This window comes from Equus caballus, chromosome 3, assembly GCF_041296265.1.
Source record: "Equus caballus isolate H_3958 breed thoroughbred chromosome 3, TB-T2T, whole genome shotgun sequence".
Taxonomy (NCBI): Eukaryota; Metazoa; Chordata; class Mammalia; order Perissodactyla; family Equidae; genus Equus; species Equus caballus.
The window spans coordinates 7,375,034-7,390,408 of NC_091686.1; the positions used below are offsets into that span (position 1 = coordinate 7,375,034).

Here is a 15,375-nt window from a genome sequence, read left to right on the forward strand (position 1 = left end):
GCTAACATGCGTGCCCATCTTCCTCTACTTTATACGTGGGACGCCTACCACAGCATGGTGTGCCAAGCAGTGCCGTGTCCGCACCCCGGATCCCAACCAGCGAACCCCAGGCCTCCGAGAAGCGAAACGTGAGAACTTAACCACTGCACCACCGGCCAGCCCCAAGTTAAGGAATTTAAGACGAGACCAACCTGGATCCTCTGGGAGCCCCCAATCCAGTGACAAGTGTCCTTGCGAGAGACAGAAGAGGAGAGCAGAGAAGGGGGAGGCCACATGAGGACAGAGGCCGAGCCTGGAGGGATGCGGCTGCAAGCCAGAGACTCCGAGCCCCGGGAAGGTGACGGGGCAGGAAGGAGCTCCCTGAGGGCCTTCAGGGAGCATGGCCCCGCCGGTCCTAGCCTTCAGAGCTGTGAGAATAAATGTCTGATGTTTGAAGCCCCCGTGTGTGGTGATTTGTCATGACAGCCCAGGGAAACCAACACAGCCCTGTAAGCTCAGTACTATTATTAGCTCCATTTTACAGATGAGGAAGCTGAGGCACAGAGAGGTTAAATAACTTGCCCAAGGCCACACAGCTGGTATGGTGCAGAGTGCAGATTCACATCCAGAGTCTGTGCTCTTAACCACGATGCCCAGCAGGGAGAGGTTACATGGCTTGTCCTCTGTCGCTCAGCCAGTAAATGGCAGAACCAGGATTTGAACCCAGGACACTCTGACTGCAGTATGCACCAGGCTCCCCAGTAGCTGTAACACCGCTTGGCCCTCCAGTGCCTCCCTAAGGGGCCCTCTTTGAGGCCTGTGCCCCAGCTGCGTCTTCTGTGAAGTGGTGGCGGGCAGGGGAGCAGGTCCGTGTCCGGGGCTCCGCTCCAGATGGGGGCATCCTCCTGGCTGACGAGGCCCCAGGTTGTACCACGAAAGACTAAAAAGATTTATACAGGGCCATCCGCCACGTCCTCGCTTCATCTTCCCACAATTAAGCAGGGCCTGGTGGTGACAAACGGCCCCACGCCCACGGCCCCGCTGCTCCTGGGGACCCTACTCTCCTCTGCAGGCCCCTGGAGCTAATTCATCCTCTTCCGGCTGCCCAGGTTGGAGTTGATAAATCAAGCTAGCTGAAGAGCCAATTACGAGGTCATCACTCAGTGGGGAGAGCGTTGCCTGGAGTTTCGGATCTTCATATTTTATTGCAACGGCTGGCAGCGTGGGGCCACTGACCCCTCTCGTCGGGAAGGGCATAGCTTCCAATCTGTCAACAGAGCCCACCTGCCCTGCCGGGGGGAGTGGCCACCCCCCTCCCCCCAGGCTTGGTGCTCTGCCCTCAGCGTGGGTTCCATGGACACAGGGGGGGAGGCTGGCCCCAGACTCTCCCTCACCCTCTTGCAAAGCTGCCCCAAGCCCTCCGGCTCCCTGTCTCCGGGAACACAGTGGAGCATGGTCCAGCGCGGGGCCACGGAGGCCGTGGAGGGGCGACTCCAGCCTTAAATAGGCATTTGGAGCATGGCAGTTACAGTTCTCATGTGGGCTCCATCGCTCACTGGTGTTCCGTCACTGCGGACAAGTTACTCACCCTTTGTCGGCTTCAGTTTCCTCGTCTGTGAGGGGTCATGAGGCCTGATTGGGATGCTACGCCTAGAGCCCTCGGCTGTACATGGTCCCTGCTTTAGCAGCGTCTTTCTCATCATGGAGCAGATTGTTAAGTTTCCAGGGAACTCGGGGGAGATGAGCTGCTCTGTGATGGGCCTGTGCAGGGCCTCCACCTCTCCCCACATGGCGGCCCTGGGACAATCCAGTCTCCTTCGGGGTCCTCGAGCTCAAGGCCGCCCTTCCGTGGGTGCGCAGGCTGGTCGTCATGGCAGCCATGCCCTCCCTCCCAGCCCCCGAGCTGCCGATTATTCCCATGGCTTGGTCCGTCCAGCACTTCATCTCTGTGCAAAAGGATTAGTCACATTTAAAGTGCGCGAAGCCTTACCCTGCTGTGTAAGTCAGGACTGGGCTCTGCGTCGTCAGATAGAAAACCTGACTGATGGTGGCTTGAACCAGTGGTTCTCAAAGTGCGGCACCCGTACCAGCACCATCGGGATCGCCTGGGAATGTGTTAGGAATAAAACTCTGAGCCTCTCGCCCCAGGCCTGCTGAATCAGAAATGCTTGGGACTGGAGCCCAGCTGTCTTTGTTTTAACCAGCCTCCAAGTAGTTCTAATGCACGCTAGAGTTTGGGAACCACTGGCAAATGCAAATAGTGGCTAATTCTCCATCCCTTAGAAGAAATCCAGAAATACACAGTCCAGGGCCTGTGTGACATCTCCATCTTTCGGTTCCACCAATTTTAGCATATGGATCCATTTTCAAGATCACTTCACACTCCAAGATGGCTGCCGGAGCTCCAGCTATCAAGTTTGCATTCTGGCAAGAGGCAGGATGAAGCAGGGAGGGAAGAGCAACAGGCCTGTCTCTGTTGAGGCCGACCCTGGGGCTGCTCCTGGAAACTACACCACCAGCTTCAATAACTTCCACTCACATCTCCTGGATCATCCCCAGCCGCAAGGGTGGCCAGGAAACAGTCTCTCATCTGGGCACTTTGCTGCCCAAATAAAGAGTCATGGGCCTGTAGGCAATGAGGAAGGGCAACACGGACATCTGGTGGGCATCCAGCAGACTCTCCCGCACAAACGCTCTCCTGTAATCCTCCCAACAGTCCCCAGGGGTAAAAGTCATTATTTCCCCTACTTTACATGCAAGGAAAATGACCTTCAGAGAGGTCAAGGTCAAGTAGCTAGAAGGAGCTAACTGGCGGTGGTGGCGGAACTACTTCACTCTCTTGCCCCTACCCCAGCCTTGCTCTCACCTGCAGGGCAGCCTGGGCGTCGGCAGGGCCTCCTGTAATTTCTCTCCTTCTCCGGACCCCAAAGATTTACCTGCCCTCCCTCCTGGAGGCTTCCAGGCCTGACTGGGGGGAGGGTGGAGGGAAGGATGGAGAGGAGGGGGAGCCCTCTCCACAGCCCAGGAAGCCCCTTCTCTTTCTAGAGTAAGAGGTAAATTAGGGTCGCAGCAGCCCAGGCTGGCAGGCCTCAGGCCTCACAGTGTCTGCCTCCACAGCTCTCCGAGGGAGGTCCCAGCTCCCTCCCCTGCGTGCCGAAGCCCCGCCCTCCCGGACACCCACGGGCTCCCTGATGAGTGAGGGCCGTGGGTGGGGGCTTGTTTTCCCAGCCTGTGTCCTGGGGGCTTTCTAGGGAATCCTTCTGACCCAGTCCTTGGGGGAGCCCAAGGTGTGGCCCCACACGAGATGACAATTCAGGGCACTGGCCACCGGAGCCTCACCCCTCTTCTCCTATGAGGACGGAAATCTTCCAAGACAATATTTTAGAATTGCCTGGGAGTGGAGAAGAAAGGCTGGCCCCGAAACAGAGGGAGCAGGTCAGAGCCTCGGGTGAGACGGGTGGAGTGTCAGCGCTGTGTGTTTGGAGCCTGGCAAGGCCTCTTCCCCCGAGAGTGCTCTCCTCCCATCTGCCTTCAACGCCAGGCAGGCTTCGACGTCCGGTTCCTTCTCTGGGATCAGGCGCTGCCCTGGCTTTGGGGTGAAGACTCGCCCGTTCTCACTTTGTCAGGGCAGCACATGGAGTCCCCAGGTTCCACGGGGCTGAGTTCGGGGTCTCTTTTCGGGACGGAAAGGCTTGAGCCCCAGAGATCCTGGAAGGAGGCAAAGGAAGAGACGGACAGCTGAGACGGGAGGGGTGCAGGGACTCGTGTGAACAGCAGAGGACCACGGCTCAGGGGTCCCTCTGGCCCCTATGGGCTCTGAGCCTGCACTGAGCTCTTAGTGTACCTGGGCCTCAGTTCCCAGCCTGTGAAAAAGGGCCACGCCCCGATCGTGTGTCGTAACTGAGCGAAGCTTTGACACCTGCTTTTTACTAGGGCCTGTGTACTGCAAAGTACACAGTGAGGAAGTTTGGCCCTGAGCTAACATCTCTGCCCGTCTTCCTCTATTTCGTATGTGGGACGCCGCCACATCATGGCTTGTTGAGTGCTGTGTAGGTCCGCACCCAGGATGGAATCTGTGAACCCCAGGCTGCCAGGACAGAGTGCATGTAGTTAACACTATGCTAATGGGCCAGTGCTGATACGTATTTTTAAATTTAATTTATTTTTCATTTTTTAAATTTAATTTTTAACTTGCTATATAAATATATATATATAGAAATTTTCTGTATATTCTGATGTTTTGACATCTTAAGAAACCTTTCTGGCTGGGGAGAGACTGCCTGTCCCTGGGCTAGCCAAAAGACCCTCAGAGACAGCAAGGGCCCCCACCTGGAGCATGACTTTGATGTGCAAACCTCCTCTCTCTGCCCTGCACCCCGGAGGCAATATTCCTCTCCTTGATCTTCCCGGGCCCAGGGGCCAGGCAACCAGAGACCCTGTAACCCGGAGCCCACCGAAATGATTGCAATCAGCCTTCCTCACCTGGTCACCCTGCGCTGTCTAGCTTTTTCCCTTTGGAAACCCCAGTAAAGTCTGTGGCCTGAGTTCAGCCACAGCCCATTCTGCCTGCTGGGCTGCCCTGCGAGCTGCAACCTGTGAGAATAATAACCTCGTCCTCCTGAGCCTCTCTGGGTTTCCTCTTGTGGGCCACACCAAACTGACCACATGAGAGAATACAAACGGCCTGCCCTGAAAGGGGAGAGAGTGGGTCCCCCGCCCCTCCCTGGGCAGTGGGGACACAGGGCTCAGATGGGAGGTGACTGGGCCAGCAGAGCCTTGGCTGGGGGCTTCCTGCTTCCCTGGTCAACTATGGCGCTAGAAGGCCCAGCAGGGACTGAAGGCTGGTGGGGCAAAGGGACGCAGTCAGGCCGGGAGTCTCTTCCCTGGAGGTGTCTGACCCCACCCCCCCCGCCCACGTTGGACTCAGAAGCCCAGGGGCCCAGCCTCAGGTGTAGCCCCTCAGGTTCCACTGACCAGAAGACCCTTGCACACAGGCCCCCTAAGCCAGGCCTGGGTCCCACTTCTCTGAGGCCAGCCCTCCAGGGCCCTAGGTGAGTGCCAGGCTCCCTCCGCATCCAAGGTCACCTGTTACTCTATTTCCCCACTCCCCGCACCTCCCCTCTGGCTGCCCGGGGCCCTCTCTCCTCCCATGGTGGGCAGAATTCTAAGACAGACCCCCAAGATTCCCAACCCCTGGTTAGTCCATCAAATACTAACCCGGGTATTGCTGTGACAAGATTTTGCAGATGTGATTAAAGTCCCAACTCAGTTGACCTTAAGATACAGAGGTGATCTGGGTAAGCCCGACCCAATCACAGGAACCCTCTAAAAGCACAGCTTTCTCCCACTGGGCTGGTCGCTCAAGGGGACGGCAGAGGCGTGTGCCTCGGAGCAGGCGGACTTCCCCTCTGTGAACCACCAATGGAGGGGGCGCCTCCGGCTGAAGCAGCCCCCGCTGACAGCTGGCAGGCAATCGGGGACCTCAGCCTGACAGCCACAAGGAAGTGAATTCTACCAATGACCAGAGAGCTGGGAAGGGCGCCCCGAGTCCCTGGTGAGCAGTAGCCCCAGCGGCCCCTTCCTTGCAGCTGATGAGACCTGAGCAGAGAACTGGGTCACGCCAGCCCAGACTCCACTTACAGCCCAGTGAGTGATAAACGGGTGTTGATTTACTCTGCGATGCTTGTGGCCACTTGTTACGCAGTGAGAGAAAGCCATACACTCTGTCTGGAGCCCCTCTTTCTTCCTCATACAGGCCCTGCCTCCTTGACATGGGGCTCTGCCCAGGAAGAACCTTCATTCCCAAATTGCAGCATCCTTCAACCTTCAGGAGGGCCCAAGTCAAACGCCACCTGCCATGTGAATTTCCCCCAGGGTCCAGCCAAAGGTAGGAATATCCCCCCAGCCCCAACTCTTACACTCCTGCCCCCTCCCACGCCCTCTACCTGAAGTCACAGTCACGTTGGGCAAATTCACATTCTCAGGACACATCGTGAATTTCCATACCTCTGGGCCTTTGCACATGCTGCTCCTTCTGCCAGGAATAGTCTCCTCTTTCCCTGCCCCTCTCAGTCCAAATTAGGTGAAACCCTTCAGAATCCTTGTCACCTCTTCAATGAAGCCTTCCCAAAGCACGAGATGTGACTGCCACCCCTGGGCGCCCATCGTGCTTTGTACCTCCTTTGACTATAGCAGTCTCCTCCTCTCTCCGGGTGATCTGTCTATCTCCCTCCTGCAGGCCTTGTTTCATTCAACCTTCTGGGCTGGACACAGTGCCTGGCGCCACCTGTAGCTGAGTGAGTGAAGGTCTCCTTGCCCCAGCCTTCTCCCAACACAGAGACCCAGTTCCCAGAGTGTGGGTCAGGATTTGACAATGAAACGTCCCAAACCCTTACTGTTGAGCTGTGGATGCGAGTCTCATAGGCCCCTTCTTGTCTGGAGAACAAAACCAGCCTCCATCAAGCCGCAGGGGAGGCTGTGACAAGGGAGGAGCCCTGGGTAGGTGACTCATCTCCCTGGGTCTGGGGACCCATGTCCTCTGCTGGGAGACTGGCCTTGGGGGCCTTGGGCCCCGCTCTTCTTCTTGGATGCCAGGACTGCTCACCTGAGGTCCACAGGCCCTGCTGACATCCTCAGCCGAATCCTCTGGGCACTGGGGCAGGACTGGAGCGGCCAGTCTGTAAGCCAGCTCTGGAGGTGCTGGGCCCACTGAGAAGGCGCGGCTGGTGAGCTCCAGGTCTCTTGAGGAGCAGAGGTTCAAGGCGACGAGGGGTCTGGGGACTGTCGGGCCTGCTCACCATCAGCCTCTGCAGGCAAAGCTGTACACCCCCTTCTGCAGGTGCAGTGACCCCTTGGAGCTCACACCTGCCTTGCCCAGGGCTGTCAGTGACCCGCATGTAGCACAGTGAGCCTGGGGGTCCCACAGCCTAGGCTCTGCCAGGTACTGACCGAGGACTCGGGCACATCACTTACCTTCTCTGAGCCTCAGTAAAGAGGAATTCAGGATAGGAACTTCCTCAGAGGGCCAGGGAGAGGAGAAATGAGACGATGTGTGAACAGGGTAAGCTCATGCCTGGCATGTAGAAAATTCTAAATAAATATTAGTTATTATTATTATTATTATTATTATTATTATTACAGGGATGGCCCCTCCATCCTCCACTTCCAGGCTCTGGCGGGTCCCAGTGCAGCCCTAACAATGGGTTCAGAAGTGCATTTCCCGACACCCTGGGGAGAGTCCCCGAGTCCTCTGGGGATCATGAGACACAGAGGTGTGGGGTGGGGCAGAGGAATGTCCTGCTCACCTAATGCCCGTGTGTCACCTCGCATTTCCCAGATCTCTCGTGTATAAGTGGGGCCATGTGGTTAGAGCTGGTCCACAGGCTGTGAGCAGAAGTGGTGTTACTCCTGGGCCAAAACATTTACAAGCCTGCTCTAACCCTCCTTCCAGGTGTCCCTTCTGTGACCACGGAGGCCATGTGCTGAGACGGCGGAAGTTGTCTGGATCGCTAAGTCACCGCGTGGAGACCAGATGCCCTGCTCCGGAGCTGTTCCATTTGCACAGGACTTTTCATGGGTGACAAATGAACTTCTGGAGGGAAGGTTATTTTGTTATCACAGCATGACCTCGCCTATCCTGGTTAATACAGGGCGGCTGAACTAGTTGATACTATACTGCTGATGAGCCCCTGAACTTGCCGGCTGGCCAGAGGGTATTTCTAAGCATGGTAATGCATTGAAGGAACGCTTTCATAGGCAGAGGAGCCAAATTTGTCTTAGATGGAGCCTGTCTCCCACCAGGTTCCAAGGATGGGGCAAGGAATGATGCTGCCATGGGAGGACGAGGATCCTGCGGAGGGAGGGGTAGGAGGTGGGAAACAGGGAGGAGAACCCGAGAGCAGAAGCAGCCAGACCCCCATCTCAGGGGACTTCGCATGGATGAAAGACCCTCCCAGGGAAGGAAGAGCGCTGAGCGCTTTATACTGTCTTTGGTCTTGGGTGAGTTTGGAATGAGCTTGTAGGTACGATTGTAATGCCTCCACACGATATTGTGGGCACAACTGAGAATTTTCACAAAGGTGGCCCCATGCTCTTCTATCTTTAGAGTCAGAAGAAGAGAGGAAAGAAAGGCAACTTCAACCTCCAACTGGCCTTCTGCGACAATAATCCTATTACCAGGGACCCCCCAGAGCTGGTCCTGCATCCAGGCCAGGTCCCTCCCCGAGGCGAGAAGAGCACCCCTCGCCACGGCCAGCAGCCAAGCACAGCACATTTGCTTCAGAACCTTAACAACAAACACGCAAACCTCTAAACCCACGGCCTCTGTCTCCCTCCTCCCTGGCTGGTGCGGGGAGCAGGAAGGGGCTGAGGTTATTGAAATGCTATTTTAAACTCTGAGTCAATGTTAACCAAAACCTTGAGGCTGATTAAACACGACCTTCGGGCACAGGGCTCCAGCTCAAAAAGGCAACCAGCTTCCCCCCTCTCAGCAGCTCCAGGCTTGTTTATTGGTTGGAAAGCCCTTCAGGGGCCCGCGAAGCGGAGGGGCGAGCAGGGGACTTTAATATCTACAGGGGGAGATCAAAAGCAGTTGACATTTCTGGCAGAGAGCAGGCGCGTATGTATCTTTATATGTATAACGTTATAGCCGAGCAGAAGGGAACAGGCGTTGCTTCTCTGGGTTAAATCACATCAGGCCACATGTTCTTGATCTTGACTGTGTTGTCTTGTAATCCAACCAAATTTAACTGACACTGAGCATTTCTGATCTGAACAGTTAACATGGAAATTTGGCCCAAATAGCTTTATATACATTCTGAACATGAACTTGGTTTAGTCGTCAGAGGTGATGGGAACGAGCCCTTCCAGTTCCCCTCCTGGGAGCCAAGCTCAGGGCCGGCTGGTGGGGAGGGTTCCTGGCTCCTCCTTGTCCCTTCTGCTGATGGAGTTGGAGGGGACAGCACCTCCACATGTGGGCAGACTCTTTCCACGTCTGACCCTGGGGCCCTGGGGTTTGTTCATGGCCATCCCAAAGAAGAGAGATGACCTTGACTTGGCACAAGCATCTAATGGGCCTCAAGGTCAAGGAGGATCACTGGGAAGTGTTTCTGAGACTTACCTACCTCGAGGTTCCTGGTAACATTGGTGGGGGCAGTTTCAGCTTGAAGGATAAAAAGATGCCCCTGCCAGCAGCTAGCACAGTGCCTGGCACAGAGCATGTGATCAGTCAACGAGTCAACACTGGTGGGAGAGATTTTGAATAAATGAATGGGTGATGGACACAAGTAGCTGATTACTCAACATCCATTTCCTCTCCTGCTTCCTGGCTAATTGAATCCTGTTTTTGCTCCAGAACGCAACATACCCAGTCCCGGGTGAGGGAGCATGAGGGATGTAAGCTAATCATGACCATCCTATTCTGTTTCCCAGCTTCCCTTGCAGCTCGGGATGGACACGCGCCCCGGTTCTGGCCAACAAGGCCTCAGCAGCAGTCTGCTGGCTTCTACAAAGGCTTTTGCATTCTGGGTTAGAGGAGACGGATGAGGTTGCCGTGCCCACGTGCCCATTCTCCAGCCTCTCCCTTCTTCCTCCCCTCAGGGAAGACTTACCGTGACAGGTAGCTGGTTGTACCAAATCTACCCCTTTCATTCCACACTGCAGAGTCGTCCCTAAGAAGTGTCTGCCTTCCCCTCCAGCACCTGGATTTGGCTACCTCACTGATTCTCATCAATGGGCTATGAAAGGACGTGATGCTTGGCACTTCTGGGCCAAGACACAGGAGTGAGTGTGCCTTCTCTGTGTCTCTCTCTCCTTCCACTGCGTAGGTGTGATTGACAGAGAACGAGGCCCTAAGGGAGGCAGAGCTACAAGATGGAAGGAGCCTGGGTCCCCAAAGAAGCTTGTAGGGGACCGACCCAGTGATCAGAAACACCTGCATTGGAATACTGGGGGTCTACAGGTAAATTTCTACTGTGTGGAGCATGAATATTTGGGGGGTTATCATTACAGAGCCAGTGCTACCCCAACAAATGCACTTCCTCTCTGCATGATTTTAAGCAAGCATTTCAACTCTCTGTACCTCGTGTCCTCTTCTGCAAGTTGGAGATGTCTGTGGTGCCCACCTCCTAGGGCGGCTGAGAGAAATAAACACAGAGCCCTCAGCAGTGTGCCCAGTACGTAGCAAGTGCCCATTACATGTCAACTAATCTGATGACTATTAGTACCATTCCCGAACCGGGAAAGCCTTAGACGACCCCCAAAGTCCTTGGTAGCCTAGAGATGCCGAGATTCTCTAGACGCCTCAGATCCTGAGGGGAAAGAGCACAGAGATGTGCGTCTGAGGATTTGCCACATCTCCAGGGGAGGTAGAAATACCTGCGAGGGGGAGACAGGTGAGCATGAGGACTGAGCCTCCTTCCTACTGCCCTCTCTGCCTCCCACACAGGCGGGCTCCCCGGTGCCTTCATTTCTTAAGCTGATGAAATATTGATTGGAGCTGAGATTCCACATTCTGCAATCAATCTTTCCTCCTCATTTTTGCGTGATTCATGCTATGAGACCGGGATGTTTAGTTTTGTTGTGGTTTGCTTTTGTCAAGCTTTGTCTGTACCTTCTCACACCCCAAGGGCGAGGTGAGGAACACTGTTCTGGAAACTTTGAGCAATTCTCGCCTGACTTTGTAAAGTGGGGGTGATGTGTCCTCTCTGAGGAGGGGGCCAGAGAGAGTCCCAGCGAGGGGTTGGGACCGCAGCACTCCAGACCCGACTCTTCCCCTTCAGAGGTCCTCCCAGGCCTCAGTATCCTCATCTGCACAATGGGAATAATAACATTTCCCACTTCGAAGGATAGTAGTGAGGCGTAAATGAATTAACACGTGTAAAGTTACCAGACTGGGCTTGGCACATGGTTGATACTTGATGCTAGCTATATTCAGCGTCACTGTTATTCTCAGCACTGGGTGCCATCAAGGCCAGGCACTGAGCAGGAAGACACAAAGCTGACTTGGTCCTGTCCTTGAGTATCGTTTAGTCAATCCTGAGAGATAGATGCATAAGCAAATTCCAAGGCAGCACAGTAGGAGCTTTGATGGAGATCAGTAACCCACTCTGGCTTGTGATCAGGGCTACAGAAAGAGGGAGCTGGGGGGCTGGCCTGGTGGTGCAGTGGTTAAGTTCACACGCTCTGCTTTGGTGGCCTGGGGTTCACCGGTTCCGATCCCAGGTGCAGACCTACACACCGTTTGTCAAAACATGCTGTGGCAGGCATCCCACATATAAAGTAGAGGAAGATGGGCACAGATGTTAGCTCAGGGCCAGTCTTTCTCAGCAAAAAAAGGGGAGGATTGGCAGCAGATGTTAGCTCAGGGCTAATCTTCCTCAAAAAAAAAAAAAAAAAAAAAAGAGGGAATTGGACCTTGGACCAGATGATTTCAAAGGTTTTACCGAGATGACTTCAGTCAGGCTTCTAGAAGCAGAGCTGGAACAGGCGTTTGGTGATTTGTTTTCTCAGGAGGAAGAGAGTAAGGGAAGTAGGACAGAGTGAAGGAAGGAGCTAAGCAAGAACTGGGTCTTGGCTGGAGTCTGGCCTCTGGGGAGCCCTGGGGCAGGAATCACAACTCAAGGATTGTTCTGCCCTGAGGCAAGGTGTTCTGGCTCTTGCCCCTCCTGTCGGTCAGTCGTTGGCTGCAGCTTGCTCTCAGGGACTGGGGAGTTTACTCCCAGGCAAGGGGGCTTATGATTGGCCAAGGACAATTGTCTAGACAATTCTATGGGTACCCGTGAGCCATTAGCAGCCAACGCTGATGGTCACTGAGGGTCAAGTGTGTCAGCCTAATAAAGGGCTGTGCATAGGACACCATAGCATCCACCACTTTAGTCCGCCATGATCTCAGAAGCTCGGGCTAAGGGACTTGCCTCGTCATTTGGAAAGCAAATATGGGAATGAACCAGTGTAGGGCCACCAACACTGCAAAGCTGAGAGCCAGGCCAGAGGGCAGCGATACCGGAGGCACCTGAGGCCTGTGCCACCATCCCGCCACCTCCAGGCCTGGCAACAGGGAAAGGTGAGATGGCCCACTCTAGAATTCATTGAAAGAGTGCGTGAATTCAATAAACTCTCTGAGCCTCAGTTTCCTCATCTGAAAAACAAGGATCAGAGTATCTATTTCATCATGTCCTTCTGAGGGTTAAATGAGAGAAGGCTTGGCACAGTGTCTGGAAGATAGGAGGCCCTCAGGAAACATGTGGAAGGACCGAGTAAATAAGGGTGAGGAAGAGAGGAACTCTAGCAGCCTCGGTTTCTTCCCCTGTGAAATGGGGCTAGTCCCAGACACTCGGAGGAGTGATGAGAGAAGAAATGAGGCTGTAAATGGAAAGTGTGCAGCTCAGGCCTGGGGCCTGGTGGTGCCAGGAAAGGATATGTGGGATGAAGGTGTGAGGAGATGACAATAAGGCCCAGAAAGACGATCCATGACAGAACCCACACCGAGGGCAATCCTCCTCGGATCCTGGGAAGGTGTGTATGTGTAACCAACTGGGTCCTGGGCCTCCAGGCTCCTAGCCCAGTGCTCCCTGTTTCAAGCCTTCTCCGTGGTGGTTGGTCTCCTGCCCCTGCCACATGGGCCTTCTTCAGCCATGCCTGTGCCCACTGGCTCAGGTAAGTGGCTCCTCCTTCCTCAGGCCAGGGCCTCTATTCCCTGCAAGATAGAGCTTTTCACTCACCACTGAATACTTATGATGGTGATGATACAGACGAGGCGAGGAAGGCTCAGACCTGTAGAGAGACTTGACCAAGGTCGTGAGCTAGTCCGCGGCAGCTGGCTCCTGGATTTGAGCTCAGGCCTCTCTGATTCAAGAGCCACCACACTCTACTCTTACTCACAATGTGGCTGCACTTTACCCATATTGCATATTGGCCAGTTCTGGGCACATGATCCTCACATACTTGCAGCATAAACTTGAGATGAGATTCTGGAATAAGTTTGCATCAGATAGAGTGGTGGTGAACTGCAATTAACAGACAATCATTCTACTGTAGCTGAAACAGATAAGAGTTTATTTTTAACTCACAACAAAAACTCTATGAATAGGCAGCCTGGAGCTGTAAGTGACTCAATGAAAACACCAGGGACTTCAACCATATCCATCTTTCTGCTCCCCCATCCTTATCACTTCCTCCTCCAGCTTGTAGCCTCCTAGTCACAGTATGGCTGCTGTACCTCCAGACTTACATCCACTTTCCAGACAGGAAGAAAATGGAAGGAAGAAAGACAGAGAGGTAGCATATGTCTCAGGTCAGCAAAAACTTTTCCAAAACCCTCTGCTGTGTCTCATTGGATAGAGCTGTGTGGCCAACCCTGGCTTCAGAGAAGTATGGGAAAGCCATTGGTTTTTAGCAAAGTACATTGCCACTCTGAAAGCAAATTGGGGTTCAGTTCGTCAGCAAAAAGGAAGGACAGGTCTGGAGTGGGGAACTAGCAATTCTGCTTCAACAGTGGAGGGTACAAAATTATTAAGCACCTCTGACAACAGCCCCTCACTCCTGACACCCCACGTTTCAGCGGCAGCAAATGATCAACTGAATCGAACCAAGAGCCGAGTCTTAAACAGTTAGCTTTCACAGTCACGCATCTGGGGAGCGGCTCATCGTTTTCTCTGCCACAAGCTATTTATAGGAACTGATTTCTAATAAACACAGATTGGCAGGGCGGGGGGTGGGGGAAGGTCAACAGTGCACACGCGCAGCTTTATTGATGCTCTGTCAATCAACGGCTCTTATTTTGTTGTTTAATTTTTTTTAAGTGCATGTAAGCACTTTCCCTGCTAACAGCAGATTTATTGAACAGCTCCACAATGGAGTTCATCTCCCCCGTACACTGTGGCGGCTGCTTATCAACCCTGTGGCTTCGGGTCGGAGGGTAAATTGACCCTGTATCCATGGCCCCTTCCAGGGGAATTGCAGGAGTCTGAACAAATTCAATACTGTCCAATAAAATGTCCCCCCTCTCCCACTCCGGGCACCTCACACAGGGCCTCAGCTTTGCTGTCAAAGCAAAGGATGTAATCTGACTAATGGAACATCCAAGCATGCGGTCATGTTGGCCATTTTGTTAAGACCAAAGGAGAATTCTCTTATCTGAGAAGTTTGGCGTCTCCTGGAAAGCAGAGTTGCCCTTTCTGAGCACTCCTAGTCCTGATGAAATGGTCTCCTGGTTTAAAACAGCCCGCCTCTCTATCTCATCTTCCCTTCTCTGCATCTCCTCTACCCACTCCTGCCAAGGACGTTACTTGCTAATAATCCCTGAACACACGCAGGCATCTCTCCTTTCCCACTCGCTTGGCTCCCTCCACCTGGAATGCCCTCCTCTCCTCTCCTCTGACTTTCCGTCTCCCCGGTGACATTGCCGCTTGTCCAAATTCTTCCCATTCTTCAAGACACATCTCCAAGCCTTCATCATTTAAGAAGCTCCTTCACTTCTTCTCGATGGATGGGGCCCAGTCCTTTTCTGACAGCCTGTCGCTTGGTGTTGGTATTTCTGGAAGCCCAGATAGTGGTGGTGATGATGATGATGATGATAAAGGGCAAAAGCAGCGCTCATTTGTCACGCTCTCACTGTGTGCGGGCAAGGAGCTTTTCCCGCATTATCTCATTTTATCCTTACCATAGCTCCACAAAGGGGGGGGTGTTATCATCATTTCCATTTTATAGCTGAGTAAACAGCGGTGGAGAGAAGTGAAGTGGACACACATCTGGTGAACAGTGGGGCCTTGTGCTCTGAGCAGCACCCTTCAAGGCCCGCACATTTGGCTTCCTGTCTTTTGTGTACCTGCCCTCTTCCCACCACGCATCGCAGCTTGGTGTCACCGCGCACCCCAGAAGGCAGGAATCCTTGGGTGCATCTGACAGGCTGGCCTCCCCCAGTTTCAGTTTATACCATCTGAGAAAGGGGAGCAAGAGGAGAAAGGGTCAGAACAAGTTCATCGATCCAGAAAGCCTGCGTCGGTGCTGCATCCGGCCCTCCTGTGCAAAGATGGGGAAAGAGCTCTTGGCTAGCACCTCTGGCAAAATGAATCCCAGCGGGGCCGGGAGGCATGGTTCCCGAAGTTTAAGAGACCCCAAACAGAGATCTTTTGAAAGCGAGACTGTCAACAGGCTCTCTAATCTGAAAACAAAAGCCGTCTGCACAGGGTTTACAAGACAGATCCTCGGAATCAAGAACGTCTATAGTGCAGATGAACTTCCCTCTGGGGAGGGCCTGGCAGAGGACTCGCCCCTCTCATTTGTACATATTACCAGCCCTTTGGTTCCAGGAAATGTCATGGCCATGAGGGCAGATGGAGCCCATTGTCTGGTGTCTGCTGTTCTTCCCTTGGTCAGCAAAGGGATGCCAGCAAAGAT

At 53.9% G+C, this 15,375-nt stretch overlaps 1 long non-coding RNA gene across 1 annotated transcript in view; it reads left to right on the forward strand.

The window, feature by feature from the left end:
• The window catches only part of LOC138923360 (uncharacterized), a 36,748-nt gene that overhangs the window by 14,275 nt on the left and 7,098 nt on the right, over positions 1–15,375 (forward strand). The window contains exons 2-4 of the long non-coding RNA XR_011436864.1: positions 5,735–5,866; positions 7,430–9,595; positions 9,804–9,937. This is a non-coding gene — a long non-coding RNA (uncharacterized lncRNA). The remainder of the gene's footprint in view (positions 1–5,734; positions 5,867–7,429; positions 9,596–9,803; positions 9,938–15,375) is intronic.